The 26,142-nt window shown below is 33.7% G+C and overlaps 1 protein-coding gene across 2 annotated transcripts in view; it reads left to right on the top strand.

Annotated features, from left to right (window-relative positions):
• The first annotated feature begins 249 nt into the window (after positions 1 to 249).
• Positions 250 to 26,142, top strand: part of LOC118751887 (uncharacterized transmembrane protein DDB_G0289901-like) — a 40,468-nt gene continuing 14,575 nt past the window's right edge. For both annotated transcript variants that reach the window (XR_004994608.1, XM_036486711.1), the window contains exon 1: positions 250 to 353. The gene's annotated coding sequence lies outside the window, so the exon portion shown is untranslated. The remainder of the gene's footprint in view (positions 354 to 26,142) is intronic.

Genomic DNA, 26,142 nt, shown 5'->3' with positions numbered 1-26,142 from the left:
AATCGCTGCATCCAATTAAAATCATGTAAAAGAAAAAAAGGTTTTTTAAACGTGTACTAAAAATTAACATTACATAAAAAGAAATCGTTCAATATTTTAATTTTTGTGCTCACAAAATTTTGGTGCCGTCTATGTGAATTTCTTTTCTTGCCTTTTAACATCATTCCGCGCTGTTGTCGTCAATTGAAAGGTGTGTTGCTGTGGCGTTGGCGGCCATAGTGGAACCTTTGTATACAACGTTTCCTCTCAGGTAGCAACAAACCCATACAATTTTATAAAATCAACGAAAAGTAACAAAAATGACCAGCATTGCCGTCAATTCCGTATCCGGCTTTCGCCTGCAACGCAACGACGTAAGTACATTTATTCGATGTAACTACATACGAAGCCATACGCTTTGCTAGATACATACTTACATAAGTATTTATATAAATATTTACTTTTCCTCCTTAGCATATCTATTTTTCATTTACATATACATATTTATCTATTTTCCTCTGCAATCCCATTGCCCTTTAAGACATTCTCAGCTCACTCCATTGTAGCTAAGAATTAATCACAGGTAGAATGTAATCTTCAATCTCGATGGGTTTACCAAAGGATTAAGAGAACACTTAAGTATATATTTATATAGTTCGACATTGAAATTCTTAATTTTTCACAAACATGCATACATACTTATGTATCTCATAGAGGTTTGCGCCGAAAGGCTTTGGCGGTCGGTGGTGGTGTGATCAACTTCAAAAAGAATCGGCGACGCCTGCGCGTCTGGAAACGCTGGCGCTACTGCCCATAGGGTAGATTCCAAAGTTCCATGAAGCTACTAATCTTATAATGTCATCTTGTTAGCCTTAGGAATTCGCCATGCCAATTCAGATTATAATTCTATTCAATTCATTCTTGAATTGGTTTTAAATTTAAATATTGTTACTTCCTAATTGAATTAAAATGTTGAGTGCCTGGTGGTGATGGATGGGCCTGGGTAAAAGATTGCCGTATGTTAATTTCGGCAGGTTGTGGGAACTCGCGATTGAAGTTGGGAATGGAATTTCTCAAACACGCGAAGATAGATTTTCTCCAAAGTCTCTGAAAATGTTACTAGCTCACAAAATTCTTAATTATTTAATTTTAAATGTTTGTTGTTAATTAGTTTTGAGTTTATGAAGGATTTTCTTTAGTAAAATTTTGTCGTAAGCGTCATTTGTCCACAATTTGGTAGCCCCTTTGTATGAAATACGACAAAATGTGATCAAAATTTCTAATTAACAACACTTTTTACTCAATATCTCAGAGACTAAAGGAGATATCCAAAAATGGAGAACGCCATTTTAAGGATATTGATTAGTTTAATATGACTGCATCACCAACTAAATTTTTACTAAATAATCGAAAAAGTTGTAGTCAATGGACCGAATGAATAAAAACAAAGCAATTGCTTTTTCTTAAAATTGCATACCTTCTACTTAAATATTATTTGAATAAATCGAGTAAAGTGTAAGAAACTTTAAGAAAAAGCAATTGCTTATTTTTTATTCATACGGCCCAATATCTCGGAAACTAAAGGAGATATCTAAAAACTAATAACACCAATCGAAAGACCTTATTTCAAAATATATAACTGCATCTAGAACTAAAAATCGTCAAAATGGCGCTTACGACAATCTTTTACCCAGGCCACGATATGCACATATGTACATATGAAAATCTTTTTTTTTTAATTTTCAAGACGCTACCTCCTAATTTTATTCGTTTTTATGAGAATAATTATTGCCTATTTTTATAGATTTTTCAAAGGTTATTTAGAGGTCGCGACCTGCCGATTTAGGTCTGAAAATACGTTTGTGTAGATTTATGAGTTTTTGAATGACTATTTTTAATTCGATTTCAAAGATCGAATATGATCTGAGAAGAGGATATATAGGCCTTTAAAATTGTGTATAACAATATATTGTCCGGACTTGGCTTGTTGGGATTTTTTATCGGGTAAAATAAAAAAAACCCATACTTCTCTTAATTTTTTAAATTTTGACTATCGATAATTTCCATAATTTCAAAATATGTAGTACTATCTAAAATAATGTCTATTTTTAAATAACCTGATAGCTCATTCATTGCAATCGCATAAAAATTTTCGAAGTTAGGCGACTTTTCTTAAATACGACCTTGAATTTATATTGTTTATTAACCAGACTTTCAGATTTTTTGAGCAGTGTGACAAAAGAATTCATCAATATTAATTCAAAATGGATACTGGTTCTCTTAAAGAAATGAAAAAATTGAAAAGGTTATGTTTTGGAGTAATTTATATCGCTATTAATAAATTCTTGTAATAATCTTATCTACCGTGTTAGATTTAAAACAAGGGTGGTCTACTTTTTTCCAACAGTTTTATACTTTGCCAATCTAGCCAAGACAATAAAAATTCACTACTTAAATAAAAAATATCTAATGATGTATCATGTTGTCGATACACGAAATAGTCCAACAGAAATGCAATTTTTTGCTGCCTTAATAGAAATCGTTGCATGTTTACTTGGTCTGCTTTAATTTGCATTTTGTGAAATCTGCAGATGTATTTTTATTTATTTTTTTTGCGTTTCCTAACTAAAAATGCTTTTAATAAATTATTGCGTTGATTTTCTTTTCCTTCCTTTGTGTGCAAATTGTTCATTAATCTGTTGATTTTCACAGCAGCAATAGCAGCACTTTACAGACGACCGCTGTTTGCTTCTTCTTCTCCTTATTGGAGTGAAAAACTGGAGCAACTAGCGCAAATTGTACACGCGACCTGCAAGTATGTACATGCATGACCAAGCGGCGTTTGTCTATTTCGCTATATGTATGTGCATACATTTGGATGTATGATATACATATGTACATGTGGGTATTCTGCATTTGATGCTCCGTTGATGTTGCTCCGCTTTTGGTCGGTCTATACTGGTGTGGCAGTTGAAATATAAGTGTACTCTTCCAGCGTGTTGTTGTTCACCAATAATGATGAGTGGGTGCGATGCTGAATGATATTGCAGCCACTTGTCTATGTACATACATATATGTATGTAGGTTCTCCATCTAGAGAAGAAAGCAACGGCAACTCACCTACAAATGTGATTGTAACATAATAAACTACTTACTTAAGGTTTTGTTGGCGTTAATTAATTGTATTGAATATGAGGAACTCTAAGTTTTGTGTAGTCAGCCAATGATACATAAACGCAATTAGTTAAGTAGTTAACCTAGATAGTAAATAATTTATACACACATATGTAGGTACATAGATATACATAAGTGTAATGCGGTTGTAAATGCAATTTTTATGACCGTAATTTTAAAAATTTTTAAAACCCCCAAGCTTATGTATGAGAAAGTAGCGTATGCTTTCATGTTTTCAAAATTCGTATGTGCTGTTCTAGCCGATGAGCGTCAGTGAGTGGTCATATGAAAATGCGCAAAGATTTTTTATATGAAATATGAGCAGGAAAACGTGTTACTTAGGTGTACGCGGCGTATGAGTAACATTCTTTCGTGCTAAATTTTTATACAAATACTTAATCTTGCTCATTTTTAATTGACCACTAATTATTTCGAATTTATCCATCGATTTTCTTCATCAGTATCTTAATTTTTTTTTGTAACAGAACAGGCTTTAGTACAGATGCAAAAATTTGGCACAGAACCTGTTACTTTTTAAATTTTTCTGCTGTTATAGTTTGATTTTTTTAATTTTTTCATTAAATGGAATGATTAATTAATTTGTCAGCAACTAAAAGCCCTATCGGAAAGTGATGTATGTATATACGGTTTATGCAGAATTTCATTGGCTTTCATTTGCCTGAATAACGGTAAATTGCAAATATCTCGAAAACGTATGCATAGAAAAAAAATTTAATCGATTTTCGGAATCACCAAGCAAATCTACATAGGAATTGGATAGTGGCATCCATAGAACATTTTTGCTGTAAACCAGTGTCATTAGTCGAATCGACTAACATTTATTTAGTATTAATTTTTTTTAAGTTTTAAAGCATAAATCGTCAAAAATATTCTATATGTTATTTTTTTAATATTTTCTTAGTTATGTTATAGTTTGAATAACGAAATTTCAATTTAAGAAATGCATTTTCAAGCAACTTCACAACAAAACATAAACTATGTTAGTCAAATTGACTAACATTAGTGTTCTAGGGTTAAAAGTGATATTAAGAGTTACAAAGAAAACAATTTTCATGATTTGAAATTAAAAAGTTGAAAAGGTAGAAATTTTTGTCTCCATATTTTTTTAAAATACCTTGAACTGATCTTAAAGGATCTCGACATTTTCAAGCTTTTTTAAGATATGAATTTTTGAACTTTGCATAGATCAGACATTAAGGTTGTAGGCTGGTTCTTTGCTTAACGAAGACCTTGGAACCACCGCCAATGTGATTGTCTCGATGTATAGGCATGCCCGGATCTATTAGGACCGGGTGTGGATGTTGTCTCTCACGAAAGTGGACTTTCATTGTCAGGAATACGAGTTGAGCTAAGATAGGCGACTAGGATTTTACTTTTTCTTCACCCAGCAGTCCAGGGATATTGCTTCTTAAGCCCAATCAGCTTTATGGATCTTACAAAACAAAAAAAAAAGCAGCAGAAAATTGTTCGTGAAAAAAGCATTTTGAAAAAAATGCCGCCTTTTTAATCGCAATAACAACTCATGTAGCTGTAGTGGCGTTAGAGGAACGTAGGACAGTAAATTCCGAGTTGCTAGTTTGGGAACTAGTTTCGGACAAGTGGTAAAACACACTAGAATATCTTGAAAACCAATGAGACCATTATTATCGACCAAAATGGTTTTTCTTAGGCAATCTAAGGGCTTTTAGTGCCCCTCGTACACCTGTCAATTTAATAATAATAATGTTAATAATACTTAATAACCCCCAAAAACCTTTTTGGTTTATTTATTTTTTGATGTTGAGTTGAGCCGGGCTTGAACCTAGACCCTGCGGAATGGTAGCGCGCACTACTAACCATTACACCACAGCGGCCGCCAATCAATTTAGTTCTAAACAAAAAAAATATATATGTATATAAAAAATTAAGTAGTATTTAAAATTTTTTTAGTTGTACCTAAAAGGTGGCCCATATTGTTGTTATTGTGATATTTTATTGTAATTTAGGTAGTATACATATTTTTTGCGGTTTTTCAAATCAAGGACATCTGATTATTTTTAATTTCATCAATTTCGTATTCCAAAGGGTAATGGAAATAAATTTTATTTTTACATTCAAATTTCCATTTAAAAGTCTATGCATTAAAATGTACATATGCATGCATGTATGCAACAATCCTAGGGGGTGAGAGAATTCAAATTCAGACTTTACTTTTTTTTACCACCCTAACATACTTACATACATATGCACATATTAGCTAAGTGTGTATATGTTGCATTAGCTCAGCTAATAGTTAAGAGCCCCCACAAAAATTTCACCAGCAGAACAACATTTTTTCTGCTTTAAAGCTTTTATAAATACCTTCCACTCTTTGAATGTTAAAATATTTTTTTTTTTTTTTTTTAAATAAACTTGGTCATTCAATTCCGCGCTCTCTATTAGTTGCTTCCTGAAAATAGTTTAAATATCTCCTATATGCATGAAAATTTCAAACTACTTTACTCGTGAGCATTAAAAGCACTAAATAATTTTGTTCCATTCTCTCTCACATTCTTGAAGCGTTGAATTGGTTCGTATTGCGCTGTCGTCATATTTAGTATTCTCTTTGCATTTGCAACTGGTGCATTCTCCTCAAACTGCATACATTATATTTTTACAGGCTTTACTGTACATTAGGGTGGCCATCGATTTTTTTTAAATTTCAAAACCTTTATGAGAAATATTTTTATATATTTTTTAAAAATCATTTAGAGGTCGCGACTTTTCATTTAAGTCAGAAAGTTGATGTATACAATCGCTTTTTAACAAAAAAGTGATTTTTCAAGCAATTTTAGGAAACTGGGGGTGGCACCGCCCACTTATATCATTTCTCTAAAATAATTTTAAAAGCCAATTTTTTGCAAAAGGGTGATTGTATGTATATATCAATTTTGAATAAATCCGGTACATACACACATCTAAATTCAAGTCGCCTAACTTAGACAATTTTTATGCGATTGCGATTGATTCAGTTTATGTGAAAATAGATTTAATTTTAAGTGATGGTCAAAATTTAAAAAATAAGAAAAAATGTTTTTTTTTTATATATTTGCCCGATGAAAAGTCCCGACAATCCAAGTCTGACAATAGATTATTATACAGTTGAAAATAGATTTAATTTTAGATAGTACTACATATTTTGAAATTGTCGAAATAAGTGATGGTCAAAATTTAAAAAATAAGAAAAAATGTTTTTTTTTTTTATATTTGCCCGATGAAGTCCCGACAATCAAAGTCTGACAATAGATTATTATACATTATTTTAAAGACCTATAAATCCTCTTCTCACAACATGTTCGATCTTTAAAATTGAATGAAAACTACGTCATTCAAAAACTGATAAATCTACAAAGCCGTACTTTTTGACCTAAAATGACAAGTTGCGACTTCTAAATGATTTTTAAATAATCTATAAAAACAGGCAATAATATTTCTCATTAAAAAGGAAGGAAATTAGGGGATAGGTCTTGAAATTACAAAAAAAAAGTTCGATTGCCACCCTAATGTACATACATACATACATATGTCGTGCATTTTGCGTCAAAACAAAACTCAGCTGTGCACGTGTAGGTCGCCTCCACATGCGGTTTATGCTGCCCACATTTCCCCACTAACTTAAACATAGTTTTTATTTATATACTTTGTTTACAGGGGAGGATGAGACAAAATAGTTAACCCCTTACTTAGGGCCGTTTTCTGAAGTAACCTTTAACCTTAAAGCTCACTGTATATTTAGAGGTTGGATTAAAAATAAAGCTATGTCTAAAGTTAAGCATTTCTATTATCGGTTTTTGACATATATATATGTATGTTTCTTGGTTGTAAACCAATTTAAAACCGATAATAAAATGCTTCACTTTAGACACAATCATAAATTTTAATGCAACCTTCAGAAAAAAAATTGGCGGAAGTGGGGATCGCCTTTTTAAATTTTGCGTCATATCTTCGGCTTTTACAATTGAATCTTAAAGTTTGATGTGTCGATGTTCCTGACTCGAGGATATAATTTGCTTTGTTCCTAAGTGCATTGACCTCAAGTACCCCGTTCTAGTACTTACTCGGATCTCAGTTATTACCACACCAACTTAATGCCAGTAAATCAAAGCTAGCCATAAATCATTAAATTTTTTTTTTATTCTCGAATAAGTTACTAGGCGTAAACCAAAAAAAATATATATTTGTCCTTATCATGAGTTTAATTTTCCCCGAACCGGTTCACTATTCGTTTCCATGTACATATTTACTATGGGCGGATGAAAAATTTTCGGGGAAATTTTTTTTTCGTGCCAAACTCAGGATAAGGCAAAATATTTTTTTTTCGGAATTGCCTATCAAAAATATCTTACACTCAGAGATGTACGCCGAACTTTGTTTTGTTTGCTTGTAAGATGGTACGGTCTAATGTACATACATATATACAAGCCAGTGTTACAAGAGGTGAATCAAAGCTTCCTCCAATCCAATATTTTCTAATAAATTCTGCTCAATTCTCAACTAAACTAAAATAAAATATCCTTTTCTTTGATTTCCTTAGCGGCTAGTTTACAAATTTACAAGTTTACAGCAGGCTTTCGCTCGCCTTACCACATCGTAGAGTGACGAAATTTATGTGCACCACCCTATATAATTGTTGCTGCCTTTTTGTTCTTGTTGCACACGCATGAATGTATACATGGATAAAAGTATTTTATTCTGCACGTCAATGTTGCGCGAAGGTATGATAGATGGTACTTTACCAATCTGGGTGGGTGGAAACAAGCATCTTTGTTGTTTTTTGTTGAAACTAAAGAAATTCACCAAACATTTTTGCAATTCCCACACTCTGCTGTGTTGATTTGACACTACTGAAGAATTTTCGTTGCAACATTGTGGTTGTCAACACTTTAGGTGAGAGAATATTAGAAAATTTTGTAATTCCAGACGTGGTTCAGCATATTTTTACCACTGTTTTGTTGGTAACTTGCAAAACATTTTATTTTCGTATGGCATAAGCTTACCCTAGTTAGCATAGATTTTTACGCTCTTAACCGACACTGCTCTTAGGGCCGTTTGCACCATGTCTAGTTAACGCTAACTGGAGGTACATCCTTCAGTTAAGCACGTTAACTGCTTTATCGATCACATGTTATATGATGGGTGTCGATAACGTCGATAAAGATGTTTAACTGGGAGTTAGAATTAACTAGACATGGTGCAAACGGCCCTTAGTGTTGCTGTCAGCAACAGCTGTTGCTGCTAAGCTGTAAAGCGAATAGTTAGCTGACTACTCAAAACTACATACATACATACATACATGCCTACTTGCTCCCAGCTCACAATCCAATAGCAACATTCTTGTTGCTACAATTTGTGTGCTCAACGCCTCTCTGGCATTTAGCAGCTCCTATATATGTATGTACAGAGTCAGTAGTCGGTGGCCGATAGGCAAACAGCCGCATTATTGGCATAGAGACGCCTCATTGTCGTCCCATCCGTCGTGTTGTCGTGTTCTCATTGTAGTCGTTTTGGTGGCTCATGTTTTGCACATTAAACCAAGGCAGCTAGCTAGCTAGTACATACATACGTACATATATGTATTTATATCGTCTTGCCCCACCGTGCACATTCTCATTAAACGTTTGCAACGTCTGGTAGCTAGCAGTACGTGCATAAGCAGTCGTCGTACTACTCGTACGCTTTCTTATTTTTCTTCGTCTCGTTGTGGTATTCCTATGTAGTACGTCGTCGCGTGTGTTTGTTTGTATGTTTTTGCACTTATATGAAAATATTTTATGTGACGATTAAAGCAGGAAAATCTCGCATTAAATCGCATTTAATATGATTCTTGGTGTGTATGTATCGCACTTAAGTAAAAGTAGCAGCAGCAATCAGAAATCTTTGCTGCCAGTGTTTATATGTATTTAAGTTTTCTTCTATCTACCAGCTGTGCTTTTGCTCTTTTTGTTTTTTTTTCTATTAATTTTGTTGCTGCTGCTGCTGTTAAAATTTCCTGAGTATTGTCTGTCAGTGCTATTGGCTATGCAAGCAGTTGCACTAAAATGATACGATATTCAAAAGATGAACAACTATCGAATACATACGTAAATGCGGAAAATTGTCCGAAAATACCAACGAAACAGCGAATGTGCAATTCGAAATGTAGAAGATGATGTAAAAGTTGACCGAAATAAATAAATAAATAAAAAAAGTGTGAAATAGCAGCATTTAAAGGTAGCGAAAAATTGTGTTGAGGGCGGAGATTGCTTTTGCTTGCTTGTTTGCGCTGCTGAGCGTGTAAAATAAAAGTGCAAAGCAATCAGAAAACGATTGTGGTGGCAATGTGTTGTGCTTGAAAATTTCGATTTTTCAAAGTACACTTGTACCACGACGCGAAAATTCACGTAAGCACACGCGTAAAGTGAATCAAATTGAAGTCGATTAGAAAACTTGACAAATTTTCACGGAAATTTACATACATATATGCTTAGTAAATGAAATAAATGGCTGTTGGTCGCGCGTCGTCTGTGACGCTGTACGTTTTTAAGTTTTTTCAAGCTAAACTTTTTTAATATAATAATTTTTTTTTCCTCATATGTATATTTTTTAATGATACCATATTACTGATGCATTGTTATTTCATTTATAGTAGAAGATCAGAATCTCTTTAATGGATGAATGAAATCTATTTGGTATGGAATTTAACGTGTTAGTAAATATTTCGTGAGTGGGTTGGCCGAAAAAATCCTGGCCAGTATAATGTTAATGAAATATTCAAAAGTTATTATTATTATTATTATTATTTTTTTAATTTTGCACTCATATGTTTAATGAACAAATTATATACTTACCAATCGAAAATGTAAAGCCTATAGAATGTGAAAACGTTGGGTTGACTATTTTTTCGTGTCCTACCTATCGGCCTGGCGGCTATGAACAGCCAAGTAGTACTAGTAAATTTCACTCATCTGTTTAATAAATAAATTTTGTATCAAAATAAAGAAAATTTTTTTTGCGAATCCGAGGATATAAGGTTGTCTGCAAAAAACCTGGCCTAGATTCCGGTTGGCGAGCTTTTAAATCCAAATACGCTGCAAGGAAAATTTCAAGTGTTGGAATTACACAAAAAAAAGGCCGAGACACGTAAACATAATTTTGGGTCGTAGATTGTGGATCTGCACACCATTTTTCAGGTTCAAGTCATTTTCGTAGGATATTTTGCTTTTTAAACATGTAAAATGTTACTCATACGCCATGTACGAGTATGTCCGACTACGGCCATGTACAATATGGCGTATGAGTAACATTGTTTCTTGCCCCTATTTCATATAAAAAAATATTGCACATTTTAATTTGACCATTCCTAAATTTTTTATTTATCCATCGATTTTCATCGTAATTAGCTTGATTTTTTTTAAGGGAATAGGCTTTAATGCCTACATACATACATATAAAAAAATTGTAACAGGCCGATGTCTGTAAATTATAGATATTAAAGAAAAATTATTATGGGGAGTTTTTTAGAGCAATAGAAGCCAAATCAAAAGTTTTTTTTAATTTTTGTCTGTCTGTCTGTATGTTTGTTCGCACATCACTCGAAAACTAATGCATGAAATTGAACGTAGTTTTCACCGGTGTATTGCTAGAGGTCCAACTTAAAATATAGCAAGAAAAAAATTAGAGAGTTGCCACCTGTTTGAAAATTGCAGTTTAAGTCAATTGATAAGATAAAGTAAATATTTCAATATGGCTGTTAAAAGATGGAGGTTTAAGAAGCTGAAAATATTTTTGTGGAGGTTGCCACATGTTTGAAAATTTTAATTTGATTTGTTTGATAAGATAAATTAAATACATATTGCAATATCGGTATCAAACTGCAGAGGTTAAGGAAACTTTACTGCCGAAAATGTTTTCGAGGAGGGTTGCCATCTGCTTGAAAAATTTAGTTGATAAAATAAATGAAATATTACAATACAGTTATTTATCAAAAAACACGAAAATACTTCTAAGGCGCGGTGAGGCACGCTGAGTATTTGCTAGTATAAAAAAAATCACAAAAAATCTTTTTTTTTAATTTCTTCCTTGTTAACGTTTAAATTTGTTTTTTATATAAAAATTAAAATGTATTGGGAAAATGAGCTGATCTAATAAACGGTGTACAGTATTGCTGCAAAACCATCGATAGTGGCTCCATCGATGGTTTTCGATAGTTTTATTAGGGTGACCCGTTAAATGACAAAGGGATACACAAACGTTATTTTATTTACACGTATTATATTGAACGGATTTAAAAGCTAAAAAAAAAATACAACTTTTCATTTATTTTCAAACTAATATTTTATTTCCACCAATCCTTATCTGCAGTTTATGCACACTTAAAATGGGAGATTACGACTTGAAGGGGGTAATTGCTCATGCAAACAAAAGTAAAAAGGCAAAAAGTAAGAAATAAACTCTGCCGATCATCCCATGTGAAAATTCTCGCAAATAGGAAATAGGTGGAAATAGGATATAAGTGGCAGCAATCGCAGAATTCATCGTAGACCGATTTTTCGTGAAATCTGCGAAAATGTGATCCCTAAACCCGAATCACTACGAACGTTCATTAGTAAGTATTAAAAAATTCAAAATAAAACAAAGTTTATGTAAGAAAGTTCAAAACAAAACAGTGTATTCATTAATTTTCCATAAACTAATAAAAAAGTTTTGCAACAACAATTTGCTTTTCGCAGGTTAACGTGATAACGTGATTTCTAAAAACTATCGATAGTGGCTACAGCAATGGCCCCATCGATAATATCGATGGTCCCTTCGATGGTTTTGCAACACTAGTATACAGATCCGCAATCTTTGACCTAATATTATTTCAAATGCCAGCCAGTTCCCTAAAATCCCAGTAAGTTCCGACCAATCCCCAAAAGTCCTAAAAAACGTTTAAAAAATCCAGAAAGATCTGGCAAAGCAAAGCTTAGATTAAAATGTACTTTTGAATCGGCAAACGCAAACGCAAGAAAAAAACGAAAGATACCAAATAGTAGATCACGAATAGTTGCGAAAAAAATTCCTATATTCTCAAAAAAAAGATAACAAATTATCCCAAATAGATTCGAAAAATCTAAAAAGATACCTAAAAATCCCAGTGAGTTCAGGAAAATCCCGATAAAAATTTGGTGTATTTTTTTTTTTTGACACCTCTCAGTACTTGGTTCAAAACTATCGATACCAAAATTACTTGGTATCGATCGAAAAGTATTGAGTATGTACTTGTATTTACTCGTATTGTTCCATGCCTATTCTTTCATGAGCTCAGCTTGCGCAATTCAGGTAGCTGTCTTTCCTTTCCGCACCTTCCATTAGATACAAGAATAAACTCATCATCATAAAATACTTTTAAATCGGTTATTTCACTTAATACTTATTCAATAAAATATCTTTATTGTTGTTCCTGCTCTACCAATATCAGCTGTTGCCAACAACTTTTTGTTTTTTTTTTTTGTTATGCATTTTTTAATGCTGCGCTTTGTTGTTGCAGTGTAAACTATCTACTACTTTTATTGTTTTTGCTTTTGCTTGCCACTTTTATTTTACTTTTTCATTATGAGCACTTTTTAATAGTTTTTGTTTTTGCCCCTCCTCACTTTTTGCTTTATTTCTCTCTTCCCTTTCACATTTCATTCTTTGCTAATCGTTTTGTCAATATCAGCTGTTTCCAACAGCTTTTCATACCCCACACCCATACAAGTATGTAGTATGTACTATGTAGGTATTTGCTCACTTACGAGCAGGGCTGCCAACTATGCTTAGCAATGGAGTGCCATATTTAGGATAAAAAAGTGCCAAATAAGGTGCCATTCTTTTCTAGTTCTTCCCATTTAGCATTAAAATTAAAAACACATTCCTGCATAACACAAAATTCCAATGCCAAAGTAAGATAAATCAGTTGTATACACTATAGAGATTAGAAAATTTTAGTTGTGAAAAAGTACTCCCAGAGGATTTCACAAAAATGTATTGAAATGTTACTATTTTTCGAAAGTGCCATTTGAAGTAAAATAGGGCCAAAAATGGCACGGTTTGAGTCAAGTTGGCAGCCCTGCTTACGAGTACCAAGCACATCGACCGTGCTGCGACTAACCAAGTAAACGGCCGACCAACCAACCAACCGACCAACCGACCGACCGACCGCCCACTGCCTGCATAACAACTATCTATTGAACGAACAATCCCACTGAACGCACCTATTGAATAATTAATACCGGTTGTGTTGTTTCTGTTATCGTTGCCATTGCTGTTAACTAACTGCATTTCGCTGTTATTATTTTCTGCATACAAACGACTGTTGTTCTTATTTTATGGTATTTATTTATTTGCTTGCCAGTGAAGGGTTGGGCTGCAAGTGATGCATGTAAAATGCTTAAGCAACAACAAGAAAAATATGGCAGAAACTGTGTATGTGAATGTGGGTGTGGACAAGTACATACATAAATACATCTAAGTGCAGTAGGTAAAAAAGTACATAAAATAATATTAGAATTGGAAAAATCTAATAAAATATACATACATATATGACATATGTAAACTTTGGTATGTAAATATGTATGTTTAATAAGCAAATAAAAATGTCTGATACAAATATGCATACCTACGTGCGTGTTACGCGTGTATTAATGCAAACGTATGTACATAGGTATGTATGTATGTATGTATGTATGTATGTAGGTAAATACGTATGTTTTTTTTATGTGGCACATTTTTACTTTTGTTTGCGTTTTTACTCGTTGTGGCTGCTTCGTATTGGCGTGTGCATGAAATGAAGTGAATTTATTTATTTAATTGAATGAGATGACGAAAATAAATTGAAATGAATAAAGAAACGTTGTGCGCCAGCTAAGTGACAGCAATCCGCGGCAAGCAACGTCCGAAGCAAGCCATACAAAAACAAACTTAAGTAAGAAGGCGTGGCACGGAATTTTTCGGGCAGCATATTTCCAATTTTCGTTTCTTGTTTGCATACCCAAAAATTTTTAATACAAATAATAAATTTACCTAAAGTTAAGTCCGCATACATACCTTTTTCGCTGAGTTTAAAATAAAAATTTTCTAAACAAAATAAAAGCAAAATGTTTTTAAGCATTACTTGCCCATTTTGTAATCATTCGTTCTTTTCTTCATATAGTTTTAATTTCTGTTCTTGAATTTTATTTACTATTTTTTTTTTTAATTTAACCGGTTGCGTTTTTCTTACCCTGCCTATAATTTTTTCACAACATCTCGCTGCGCCTTATCACATATAGTGACTGACAAAAGTTTTGTGCATTGATTTTTTTACGATATTCAAAATGCTTTTTAACATAGTTTTTTTTTAGTTAGTTTTTTATAAAATAAAACCAACATTTAAAACTTTGTAGAAAATTTAGGAAAATTCAAAAAATTTTCAACACAATTTTTGATACTTTTTAGTAATATTTTTTATAAAAAAATTCAATTATGCAATTTTGTTCAATTTTAAATTAATAAAGTGGAAACTCGAAGTTGCCAAAATAGCCTGTTCACTTTTCATAATTTTCTGGTGATGGTAAGCGGCATTTGCTTCCCTACAAAGAAATTCGTTATTTGGAAGAAAATGATCAACACGGGCAGCAAAAAAAAATTATTAAAAATCAACAGAATTTTGTAGCAACTTTAAACTAAACTTGCACTTTGATGCATACTCGAATTTGTTGTAAAAAATTTGATCAATATGTTTGAAATTCTTGATGAAAAATTGCTGAATTTTCCTATTAATTTTTTTATTCACATAGTTTTTGCTGTCAAATGGGCTATAGTTTTATAAAAAAATTAATTTAAAAATTTACCATAAACAACATTTTGAATATCGTAAAAAAATAGTGCAAAATACTTCTTGAGTCATCCCTTGCAATCATTATGTACCTCCATAGCGTATGAGCGACATAAAGCTTTAATAGGTTAAGCTACTACTACGGCTCATAATAGCCGAGCGGCAGATGTTGCCTATCTCCTCATGACCAGGTAAAAAATGTTAGGACCGTATGTGTGTGATCGCCGTGTTAGTCCCGCCGCGTAGATACCGATGCGCCAGTGTCTTGCGGCTTAGTGAGCCAAAGAAGATTCCTTCGACTGCCTGCGGTTCACATTCGACTAGTCAGATCGTGCAGTTAACAAAAAGCCTATCTTTCTGTCTTGAACGTAATTTAGTGAACTGGAGGCCAAAATTTTAGATTAATGCAGAGCTCTTTGCAAAAGACTCGTCCACTAATTCTTCCGTCAAGATTCGACCCGACCCTTCCGTGTAGAAGTTCACCGGCGCTTCTTTCAAACTTCTACTATTCGCCCACTCATCCTTAGGGGGGGCTATGAGTAAAGAAAGAGGGAGCTCAGTTGTGTAAGTCTAGCCAACAAGTAATTCGCGTTTAGATTCTGAGGCAAAATCAGAACCCCGTGCCTATATTTAAGTGTGACCACTTTGGTGGTGTAGCAGTCTTAATTACGGTGTCAACGGCATTTTAACGACAGCCGGATCCACGTAACCGGAACGAGCCAGACCTATTTATGTATATCTGACGAAGGACTTTCACTCCCGGCGGATTCTCCAAAATCTTATTCAGTAACTTGTATGCCGCTACAAAATCAAGAAACACACAGCTACGAGCGCCAGAGTGCAAGCTGGTCCTAAGTGCCCTGTTGATTCTGTTGTGGGTGGCCCGCTTTATGCGCTCAAAATTTCTGACCAGTGAAGTGTTCTATAGTACATTTTACCAGACGAAAACTCCATAAACATTACGATCTTAACCAGGATTTGATAGAGCCAGGATATCGTCTTAGGGAGATAGGCCCCCCCGCCTCTTACTTATGTAGTGTTGTAGGTGCATTCTATTATGTTTCCATTACATTTTTGTAGTCCAATTCCATTAGGTTCCGTTGGATTACATTTTGTTCCGTTCCATTCCATTCCATTCTATTTTATTCTGCTCCATTCCATTTCGTTCCGTTCCATTCCATTTCCTTCCGTTCCATTCCATTTTGTTACGAACGATCCACTGCAATCCGTTTCGTATTCCGCAATTTATTCATTTTGCTTTTGTGCCGTTGTATGCCGCTAAATAGTGGATTCCATCACGTTTTATTCCACTAAAGCCGTTCACTCCCATTGTTACTGCAATGAGGGAGGATTTGAAATCGTCTGCGAAATAATTTCCATTCTCCTTTAAAATTTCTATTTGCTTGTTATTTGACTGTTCGTTTTTTGGGTTTTTTACTACCTCAATCTTACTATGTATCGATACTTGTCAACAACATATTACATCCATGCCTCTCACTCGCTTTATCTATTTGATTGTTTTATATTGCTTTTGCAATTCTATGTTATCGCCTATATTTACTGCCATCAGCTCATTCGATTGTACTTGGGCTGTATGTATATCAGACAACTAACATATGTACATATGTATGTATGTATTTGTATTGTTGCCATGTATTTTGTGGCCACGTAAAAATATAAACTCTTGCTTTAAAAGCGATCTAATCATGATTTTTGTTAAAAAATATTATGAGCTTAGGGCCTAAATTGTCCAATGCTGTATACTCTTCCATTCCTTTCGATTGGCTCAGTTATGCTAAATTTAAGTAATTTTCTTTACCATTCGTTCCATTAAATTGTTGTTCTAGTACTTGGTATCTGTTAACATCACCACACTTTAAATGCCCCGCCATGAAACGATTCCATGAATAAACTGCTAAAATTTTCCTTTTTCATTGTTTGCATTTTACTATCGGCGCACAACCAACTTGTGGCTCATTTAATGCACCATCATTATTCTACTCTTTTTGTAAGCAACAACAATGCGTACTTAAATTTTCATGGTGTTTCTTCTTCCACTTTACGTGCCTTGCATAGCGATCGCCGTCACTGGGAAGGAGCCACTATGCAGCCGACCGAGACACACTGCTCCACAACTTCATTGCTACACAGTTCTGCTGTACTACAAACACACGTTCTACTACTCCACTACTCCCATATTCCACATCGTGGCTGCATTTTTTAAACTGTACGTTAGTTTATAATTTTTTTTTTTTTATATTTAATTTTAAATACCGCATGCGTGTTTTTCTCTTGAAGTTGGTCGAAGTACGTATGCCGGTAATTATTGTAATTTGCGTATAAATTAGCATTTAATTAAACTTTTCTTTTGCTTCTAAAATTGAGTTGCAAAACAGTTTATGAAGTAGAATGAACTTTGCTATTCTAATAATTCTTTGTTGCTAAAAAAGTACATAGCAAACATTTGTTTTTTTTTTCGTGCAAATATATTGCACATGCAGACTTGACCCAATAGCAATCCGCCGAATATATATATTTCCTTGAATAGCAACGTTTTTATAAGTTCTTAGCCGATTAGGCAATAAGTAGAAGAACTCAATACATACACTACCCTCACTCGTTTGTGCGCCGTATGGCCTTCATAAGTAATTTTAATATTTTTTTCAAACATTTTTTAACGATAATTGAAATTTATATAAGTATTAAAATTACTTAAATTATTTGCTTCAGTAATTTAAAAAGTAACAAAAGTGAACTGATTGTGCTGAGTGTGGAAGCGCTCTCTGCATATACACTTTTTAATGTAAAAAATATATAAAACTACTAGCAGACGCGGCAAACTTCGTTCCGTCCAAAATAATTTTATTTTTATTGAAACATTTTGGTGCAACATTTTCACCAGCAATTCACGTTCACGATTTCCAGTGGAAGTGGCACATTTTCATTGCCATCTTAAATAATATTAACCTATCGAAAGCTATATGTCCGCAAAGAAGTTCTTAAAATTTCCCCAAATGATCTGGCGTTTCATAGCACGGTTAATGGCACAATGCAATAAATTTGAAGAAGTTTTTCCTCTTCACTCCCCGATTCGATGGTGAATCTGTCCTTGAAACTGTAAAGTAGAGTTGGAGGCAATTTCAAAATGGGTGAGTTTTGTTGTTCAAGAGAAATCGAAATGAATTGACTTATTTCAGACTAAATACCTTAGGGCTTAGGTCTTATCAAGGAGCGCAATGGTTCTGGTGGTTGATTTAACGGTGGTAATTTGAGGTTGACACCTGGACAACTTAATCCTGATGTCTCGGAATGAAGCTTTAACGCATACTTAGTAATATTGACAAATCACATCCCTTGGGCCAATCTAACTTTCACGGAATTTTCCTCACTTGACGATTTTTACTTCGTTTTGTCTTCGTTGGCCACCAGACCCATGCGCTTTGCTTTCTTATCCAACTTGGAAAAGGCAGAAGACACTTCGCTGTGCTTGTTTCCGATGATTTCGATGTCATCGGCGTACGCCAGCAATTGCACGCTCTTGTATAAAATTATTCCTGAGCGGTTCAGTTCTACAGCTCTTATTATCTTCTCCACCATAAGAGTAAAGAAATAACTTGAAAGGGAGTCGCCTTGTCTGAAACCCCGTTTGGTGGCAAACGGCTCGGAGAGGTAGTTCCCAATTCTGACAGAGCTGATGGTATTGCTCAACGTCATTCTACACAGCCGTATGAGTTTCGCGAGGATGCCGAATTCTGATATCGCGGCGTATAGGCAGAAGCCTTTAAGGTCAGGAAAACTAACAAAATACGTAGCTAATTCCTGGAACCAACTACAATGTTAAAGAGTACTGCAGCACTCTTAGCATTGCGGAACAAATATATTTTACTTTCTTTTAACAGCTGACTACAGATTCGCTAATAAAATTACCCAATTAAATTCCATACGATTTTGAGGGAAACCACGAGCGGGTTTTCGTTTGCCGTTACCCCAAGTAATTGTTTCGGTATAACGAAGTATTTAGGGAGCTGAGAAAGCACACAAATAAAACTGTTAGCTTACATTTTCCAAACATTTCAAAATGGCCTAATTTTTCGCCTGATCTTACTAATGAAACAAAACGGCATTTACCTTAATTGCAGTTAATTAACATTAAAAACAAGCAATTTCTTCATTTTGCGTGTCATTACTCTCATTTTATTTGATGCAACTACATTCGAAGATCGCCTGCTGTTTCGCGCTTTTACTTTGGACTTATTAGTCATACGAAAACCACGATGTGAACGTTCAGTTTTCTTTCACCAAAGAAGTTCTTCAATGTACGTGCAGTAGAGTTATACAAATACAAAGTATTTGTGTATCGTATCCGTGTACGTGTGTGTGTGTGTATAAGTTACTACTAGTTTTGCAAGATTTTAACTGAAGTTCATTTACCTTTCTTGTGATGTCTCCTTACTGAACGCAGCGGCGGCGGCGGCGGCGGCTTTCGTTCTACTCAATCACCTGGGCACGCCCGTCTGCCGGTATACTAAAGCGGTAACCAGACTTTGTGTTGATGTGTATGTACATATGTATGTATGTATGTTTGTCATGGCAATGTCTCGCCAACTTGTTTTTTGACTCATCTTGCTTGCACAACTTGTACAATTTGATTGGCTTAACAATATGGTTAGTTGCTAATTTCCATCAAATACATGCGAGGTTATGATCACCAAACACTCAACCGGCGACACTGATTCATGTAATGACAAAACATTTGCAGCACAAAAATATACATACATATACAGTGACTCAAACAAATGACCACGTGTTGATTTTCTTCAAATGTTCGTAATGTTTTTCGAGATAAATTTTGTTATTTTTATATAAAAATATCGTTTAAGCTTTAACCAAAACCGTTTGAATCACAGTGTCAAACTTTATACAAAATTTAGGAAAATTCAACAAAAATCGCGTTGATTTTCGAGAATTTTATTTGGTGACGGATTTTTGCACTTTTTTCAAGTTTTTGTAAATTGCGTTTGTTATATTAAAAAACCCAAAAAAGTGGCCTCCAAAAAACATTCTCAAAAATCAACGCGAGATTTTAGCCGTTTGAGACTTGCACTTCATTAGACTAAAATTGTATTGTAATTGCATACCCAAAAATCTGCTAAAAATTCAGAATAAAAAGTTGAAATTTTGAAGAAAATTTGTATAAAGTTTGAAACTGTGATTTACCCGGTTTTGGTTAAAGCTTAGACAACATTTTTATATACAAATAACAAAAAAAAAATTGGCTCGAAAAAACATTACGAATATTTGAAAAAAAAAGTCAACACCTGGTCATTTGTTTGAGTCACTGTATGTATGCAACTACGAGCAAATAACTACTTCTTACTCACTTGATACTTGAGAGCTTTTTATGTCCTCTCGATTTCCTAAGTCGTCTGTCCAGTCATTTGTCGAAACCAATTCGTCGAAATTTGGCGACACGGCGGCTAGACGCATTCAAGTTGTAGTAGTTGATAAATAAGTAGAGGGCGTACAAGTGGGTGGGAGTGTAATCATAATAAGTGTGTAGGCATTTTCTTATCTTCATTTATTTCCAACTGTAGATTCTCGCTCTCACATATATGTATACATTTGTATGTATGTATGTGTGTACATAAATGCTTATATTTTTACTTTTTGGCGCACGATAACAATTTTAACTTGCGAATATAGGGGAGTAGAAGAGCCGTTTGCCTATACTAGATATAACTAAATATATTCAGATATTATAAATGAAGCCCCTCATATCTGGTAAAACAAACACTATACATAAGGGTAATGAAAATTATTTTACGAAATTTTGGATTTGTAGCAGAGACTAAGAAAATAAGAAGCAGGAACCGAAAATACCAAGATTTTTTTATTTTTATTTTTTCGATTAATAATAATCGATAAATTTGGATGTTTATCTTTTTCGGTAATTTTGACCGCTATAATGAGACTACGTTTTTAAGACCGTTTAAAATCTTTTGTGATCTAAAAAATTACATCTGAAAATAACGGTTATAATATAATCGCAAAAAAAACTAGCGAACAAAAATTGGTTGAAAAAAATAAAAATCTAATAATTACGATTAGCCTTGATTGAAGAAATAAAAATTATACAACAACGGTTAAATTTAATCGGAAAGATATAAATTGAATTTTAACATTTTCGATATTTGTTTAAATTATGATTTTTGTTATAAAGATCATAACCGGTACGGTCCTTGAATGGAAGTGATTTTAAAATTTCTAAACCAAAGCGACATAATTAGTTAACAAATTTGTGTACTGTTTTTTCGAAGATGCATTGTAGAATATGATTTCCTGAGAAAAGTATCGAAAAAAAACTTTAAAAATCACAAAGCAGCTCATTTTATTATAAATGCCCAGAGTATATCTACATACTTAAGAAACAAAAAAATCAATGACTTCGAGCCCAAATCGCCAAAAATACGAAAGTTTTGGGAATTTTTCTAGATTATTAAGGATTCTTCCTTTTATAAGCTTTCGCGATACTTGTGATGCTACGTGATTTTTCGGAATTTTTTCCTTTTTTTCTAGTGTTTGGGATCTTTTTGTGCGATTTCGGAACTTTTCGGTATTATTCGTGTTTTAATTTTCGGGATCTTGCTGGGAGTTTTCGAAACTTTTCGAGCTCCTTTTTGTTTTAGGTTTTTAGCATTTTTTATGTTTGCCGAACTTTACGGGATTTTTTGTATTTTAGGTTCCTGCATCTCTCGGCATGTTTACGGGGACCAATAGTATTTCTTCGGTACTGTTTAGGATTCTTTATATTTTAGTCGTTTTGGTGCTTTTGGAACTTATAGTTACATATTTTTTCAGAATTATTCGGTATTTTTTTCGTTACCTTTCGGAGTTCATTGTGTTTTCCTATTCGTGAGCTGTAAGGATGTTTTCATAATTTTTTGTGGAATGTTTTAGATTACTGCGGTCCTTTTGGGAATTTTCTCGATAGGTACTTTTCGCGACTTTTTCGGTACTATTAAAATTTTCTTCGGACTCTTTGGGCCTCTTTGTGTTTCTTTCAAGTTTCTACCATAATATAAAAATGCCCTTCGCTGAAATGCAAAAATTTGTAACTCACTAAAACTAAAATACTAGTTCATAGAATTTTGAGTCCATCCCTTCGAGTGATCACCCTAGCAAGCATAAAATATTCCCCCATATAATTTACTACATAGCAGCGCGATATTACCGTAAAACGTTCAATAACCACATATGTATGTGTGTACATATTCTACACTTTATCCATATGTCTATCGCATGCTTTTTACGACAAATGATATTTTTATATCTGCTATTGTTTTTGTTTGTTTTTCACTTTATTACTGTCAATTTCTGTGTATTGAGTATCTATCTCTCTGTCTGTCTAAATGGCTGACTGCTATTCCATCGCGAACTATTATTGTCGATAGCTTCGTTTCTATTTTTTGCTGCATTTGTTTTGACAAGTGCATTGAATTGTCATTTATCTCAACGCTATGCCATGTGTACGTACATACAAACACACACACATATCCATACATATACATATATTTAAATGAGTGACATCTAAAGTGTTTGCGCCCATCCCTTCCTCTGCTTTGCGGTAGCACTTTATTGCAATCGTCTTCAATTCATGACAATTTCATTAAAAAAAAAAAAAACTGGTGGCAGAGCACTTTTGTGGTGGTCAAAGTACAATGGCTCTATGTATGTATTATCAATAGCGATAGTAGATTTTACCCTAAATTTGTATGGAGCTACATACATTATTGGCCATATCTATAGCACCCCCATTTCAAAGTGATATTGTTTGCCACTTGTGTTTAATTATTAATTTTTCGAATTTTCAATTAAAATACAGTTTATTCTCTAACAACACCCATATAAACCCAAGTTTTAAACTTTGTAAAAGACTACAAAAAATGCAACAAATTTTCACCTAAATTTAAAATTTTTTCTCAGAAGTGTTAGAATTTTTTTTTGAGTACGCAGTTTTATAGCCCATTCAATTTTAGTCTAACAATGTGCAAGTTTCAAGTGGCTAAAAGTAACCGTTGATTTTTTTTGGAATTTTTTTTTTGTCGCATTTGCTTCCATATAACGACACCTTCGGCGAAAAAAATTCTAAAAAATCACCGATGCTTTTTAGCTGCATGAAACTTGCACATTGTTAGACTAAAATTAAATGGGCTATAAAACTGCGTACTCAAAAAAAATTCTAACACTTCTGAGAAAAAGTTTGAAATTTTAGTGCAAATTTGTTGAATTTTTTCGTAGTTTTCTACAAACTTTTAACTTGGGTTAATATGGGTTTTGTGAGAGAATGAACTGTATTTTCATTGAAAATTCATAAAAATAAATACATAAACATGAGTGGGAAACAATATCACTTTGAAATGCGGGTGCTGTATATAAAAAAAAAGCTCAATTGATTAACGAAATACTCATATATTTATTTAAGGGTTTAAACAGCTCTTCCCGTAGCTGTAACTCATCAGATGCAGAAGAAACCGTAGCACAGTCGCCTGTGCGACTGTCCTGCTCAGGGTAGGACTACAATTAGTGTAAAAAAAAAAAATTTTAAATCTCGACGAAAACTCTGAAGTCTCGAAAAAATCACGAAAAGTTACGAAAAATCAACATTAGTGGAACTTTTATAAATCTTTTACAAAGTTTATAATTTTGACTTACATGGTTTTTGTTTGATAATGACGTATTCTTTTATAAAAAAAAATAATAAACATTAAATAAACGAAAAAAAAAAATGTTAAAATGATGCGAAATTTAGCATGCGGATGTCAAGTATTTTTAAGAAATAATTTAGGTGAGTAAATTAGGTGATTTAGGTAAATAAAAAATGAAAAGGTTAGACATTTTTTAAAATGTTTTCTTTTTAGTACTTGAATTTAAAAATTGGAATATTGCGTTTAATAAAAACTTTATATTAAAAAGTAATGTTGTTGCCTTTTCGGGTTACAGCCTGTTTCTTAAGAGGTCGTAAATCAAACCTGCGCCACTAATTAATTACTCGCTCTAGGCGAGAAACTTGACAAACTTGAAACTTGACAAAATTGTAAATTCTTTTCGATTGACGCTGCACCAGTTGAGAGGGGACTTTCAGTTATATTTATTTATTTTTTATTGCGGTGCAATAATTCCTTTTTGAGAATTGCTTCGGGGCTGCAAATGTCGGATGTATCCTCCTGACTTTCATCTTCACAATCTAGCATCATGGCAAGATCGTTGTTTAAGCACCGCTGTTTTCCAAAGAATTCTTTTTTGTCATTCTGTTGGTTCTTTCTGAATTTTTAGAACCTGTAACGTCATCAGCGTTTTTCGATTTTAGGTTTTGTAATTCATCCTTTCTTCTGTGACTGGCCAGATATACGTTTTTATCAGTGCACTTGCACAATATTCCAGGGAGCGAAAATAACAGTTATTTTTGTTTTGATTTGGTTTTATAATTTATTACTCAGGAAATTCATATACCTGACCCAAAGTTTTTTCTATGGTAATTAATTAACGTATTTTATTGAAATATTTTTAAATAGGTGGCTTTCCTCGTTTAGACATGTGTATCATTTATTTAAAGCTATTCAAGTCCTCTTTCATTTGATACCAAACTTGTTTAATTTGGATAAGCGGTTTGTTTATTATCCGGAAAGGACTTTTATTTCGGAATAAAAAAATGTTTGGTCAAGTTTAACTCGTAAAAAAATAACTGTTACTTTCGGTCCCTACAATATTCGCATTCGCAAAAGCTCCGCATTGATTATTGCGAATACGAAAGCGAATGCGAATGCTAAAATTAATGCGGAAGCTCCGCGGTTGCGAATGCGAATATTCGCAACAACCCTAGGACATACATACATACATATGTATGTATACTATTAAAATTTGTTTTCTTTCTTTGTATCGACAACAGTTAAAGAACAACGCTTCCGTGTACTGCAACCCGCCATATAATTACCTATCTGTGCTCGTTGTATATAAAAGCAACTAAGTAACTTTAATCGCCAGTTAAAAGTATTACATTTCACATACTTGACATTCTTCTAGCCTCAGTCGGGGAATACTCAGCTTCTGTAAAAGCTGATTGTCACTGCTGTCACCAGCAATGTCACCTTTAGCAGCACCGGCGGCAATTCAGCTACGCCACCACCACCTTCCACCAATATCAGCCTGCCTGCCAGCCAACCAGCCAACCAGCCAGCTAGCTAGCCGTCAGTCACTCACTCAGTCACTCAGTCACTCATTCAATTTGGAATGAAACATGTCCAAGTCCATAATTTCATGTTAATAACTAAGAATCCATATATGAGCGGCTACCAGCAACACGACGACAAAGACGACAGCGAACACAGCTTGAAATAATCAGTGTTCGAACAAAGACATGACCAACAACAACAAACACAAAGGCAGTTACACATTTTTGGGGGCGTTGAGGTGTAGGGTAGGGAATGTAGGGAGCGGGTTTCTTGAAATGTACGCGCAGCGTATGTGAGTAGAATTGGCAAGGCGTTAAAGCTAAGAAAACAGTGCAAACGTTAACAAAGAATCTTTGGTGTTTGGTACGACGTGGCGTGGCGTGGCGCAAATGCCGGCAAAAGCTAAAGAAATATTTTATTTCGCATGCATGTGAATGAGTACATGTGTGCGGCTACGTATGTACATATGTATATGTACAAAAAGGTATGAAAAATGAAATGAGTAGCATTACAAAAAGCTAGTGAAATAATAAATACATTTATGTGCATACATATGTACTCACATACATATATATATATATTTGTGCAATAATAAAATAAAGTATGTAATATGAAGAAGCTATGGCGAAAAACGGTTAAGCATGGCATTGAACTCAATACTCGTACAAATAAATGCTCGTAAATCCGTACAACCACCGACTGTTTGTTGTCTGGGCATCAAGTGCAAATTTTCCATAGAGCATATATAGTGACTCAAACAAGTGACCACGTGTTGATTTTTTAAAAGTATTCATAATGTTTTTCGAGTTAAATTTTGTTCTTACAGTTTCGAAGTTTATAGGAAATTTAGCAAAAAAATTCAACAAATATTCATCAAAATTTCAACTTTTTAATTCTTAATCTTTG

Source organism: Rhagoletis pomonella, unplaced genomic scaffold, assembly GCF_013731165.1.
Source record: "Rhagoletis pomonella isolate Grant_MI unplaced genomic scaffold, Rhpom_1.0 Rhpom_scaffold_01064, whole genome shotgun sequence".
In the NCBI taxonomy this organism is placed as follows: domain Eukaryota; kingdom Metazoa; phylum Arthropoda; class Insecta; order Diptera; family Tephritidae; genus Rhagoletis; species Rhagoletis pomonella.
The sequence above is the reverse complement of the archived record's forward strand: the minus strand, read 5'-3'. Positions and strand labels throughout refer to the sequence as shown.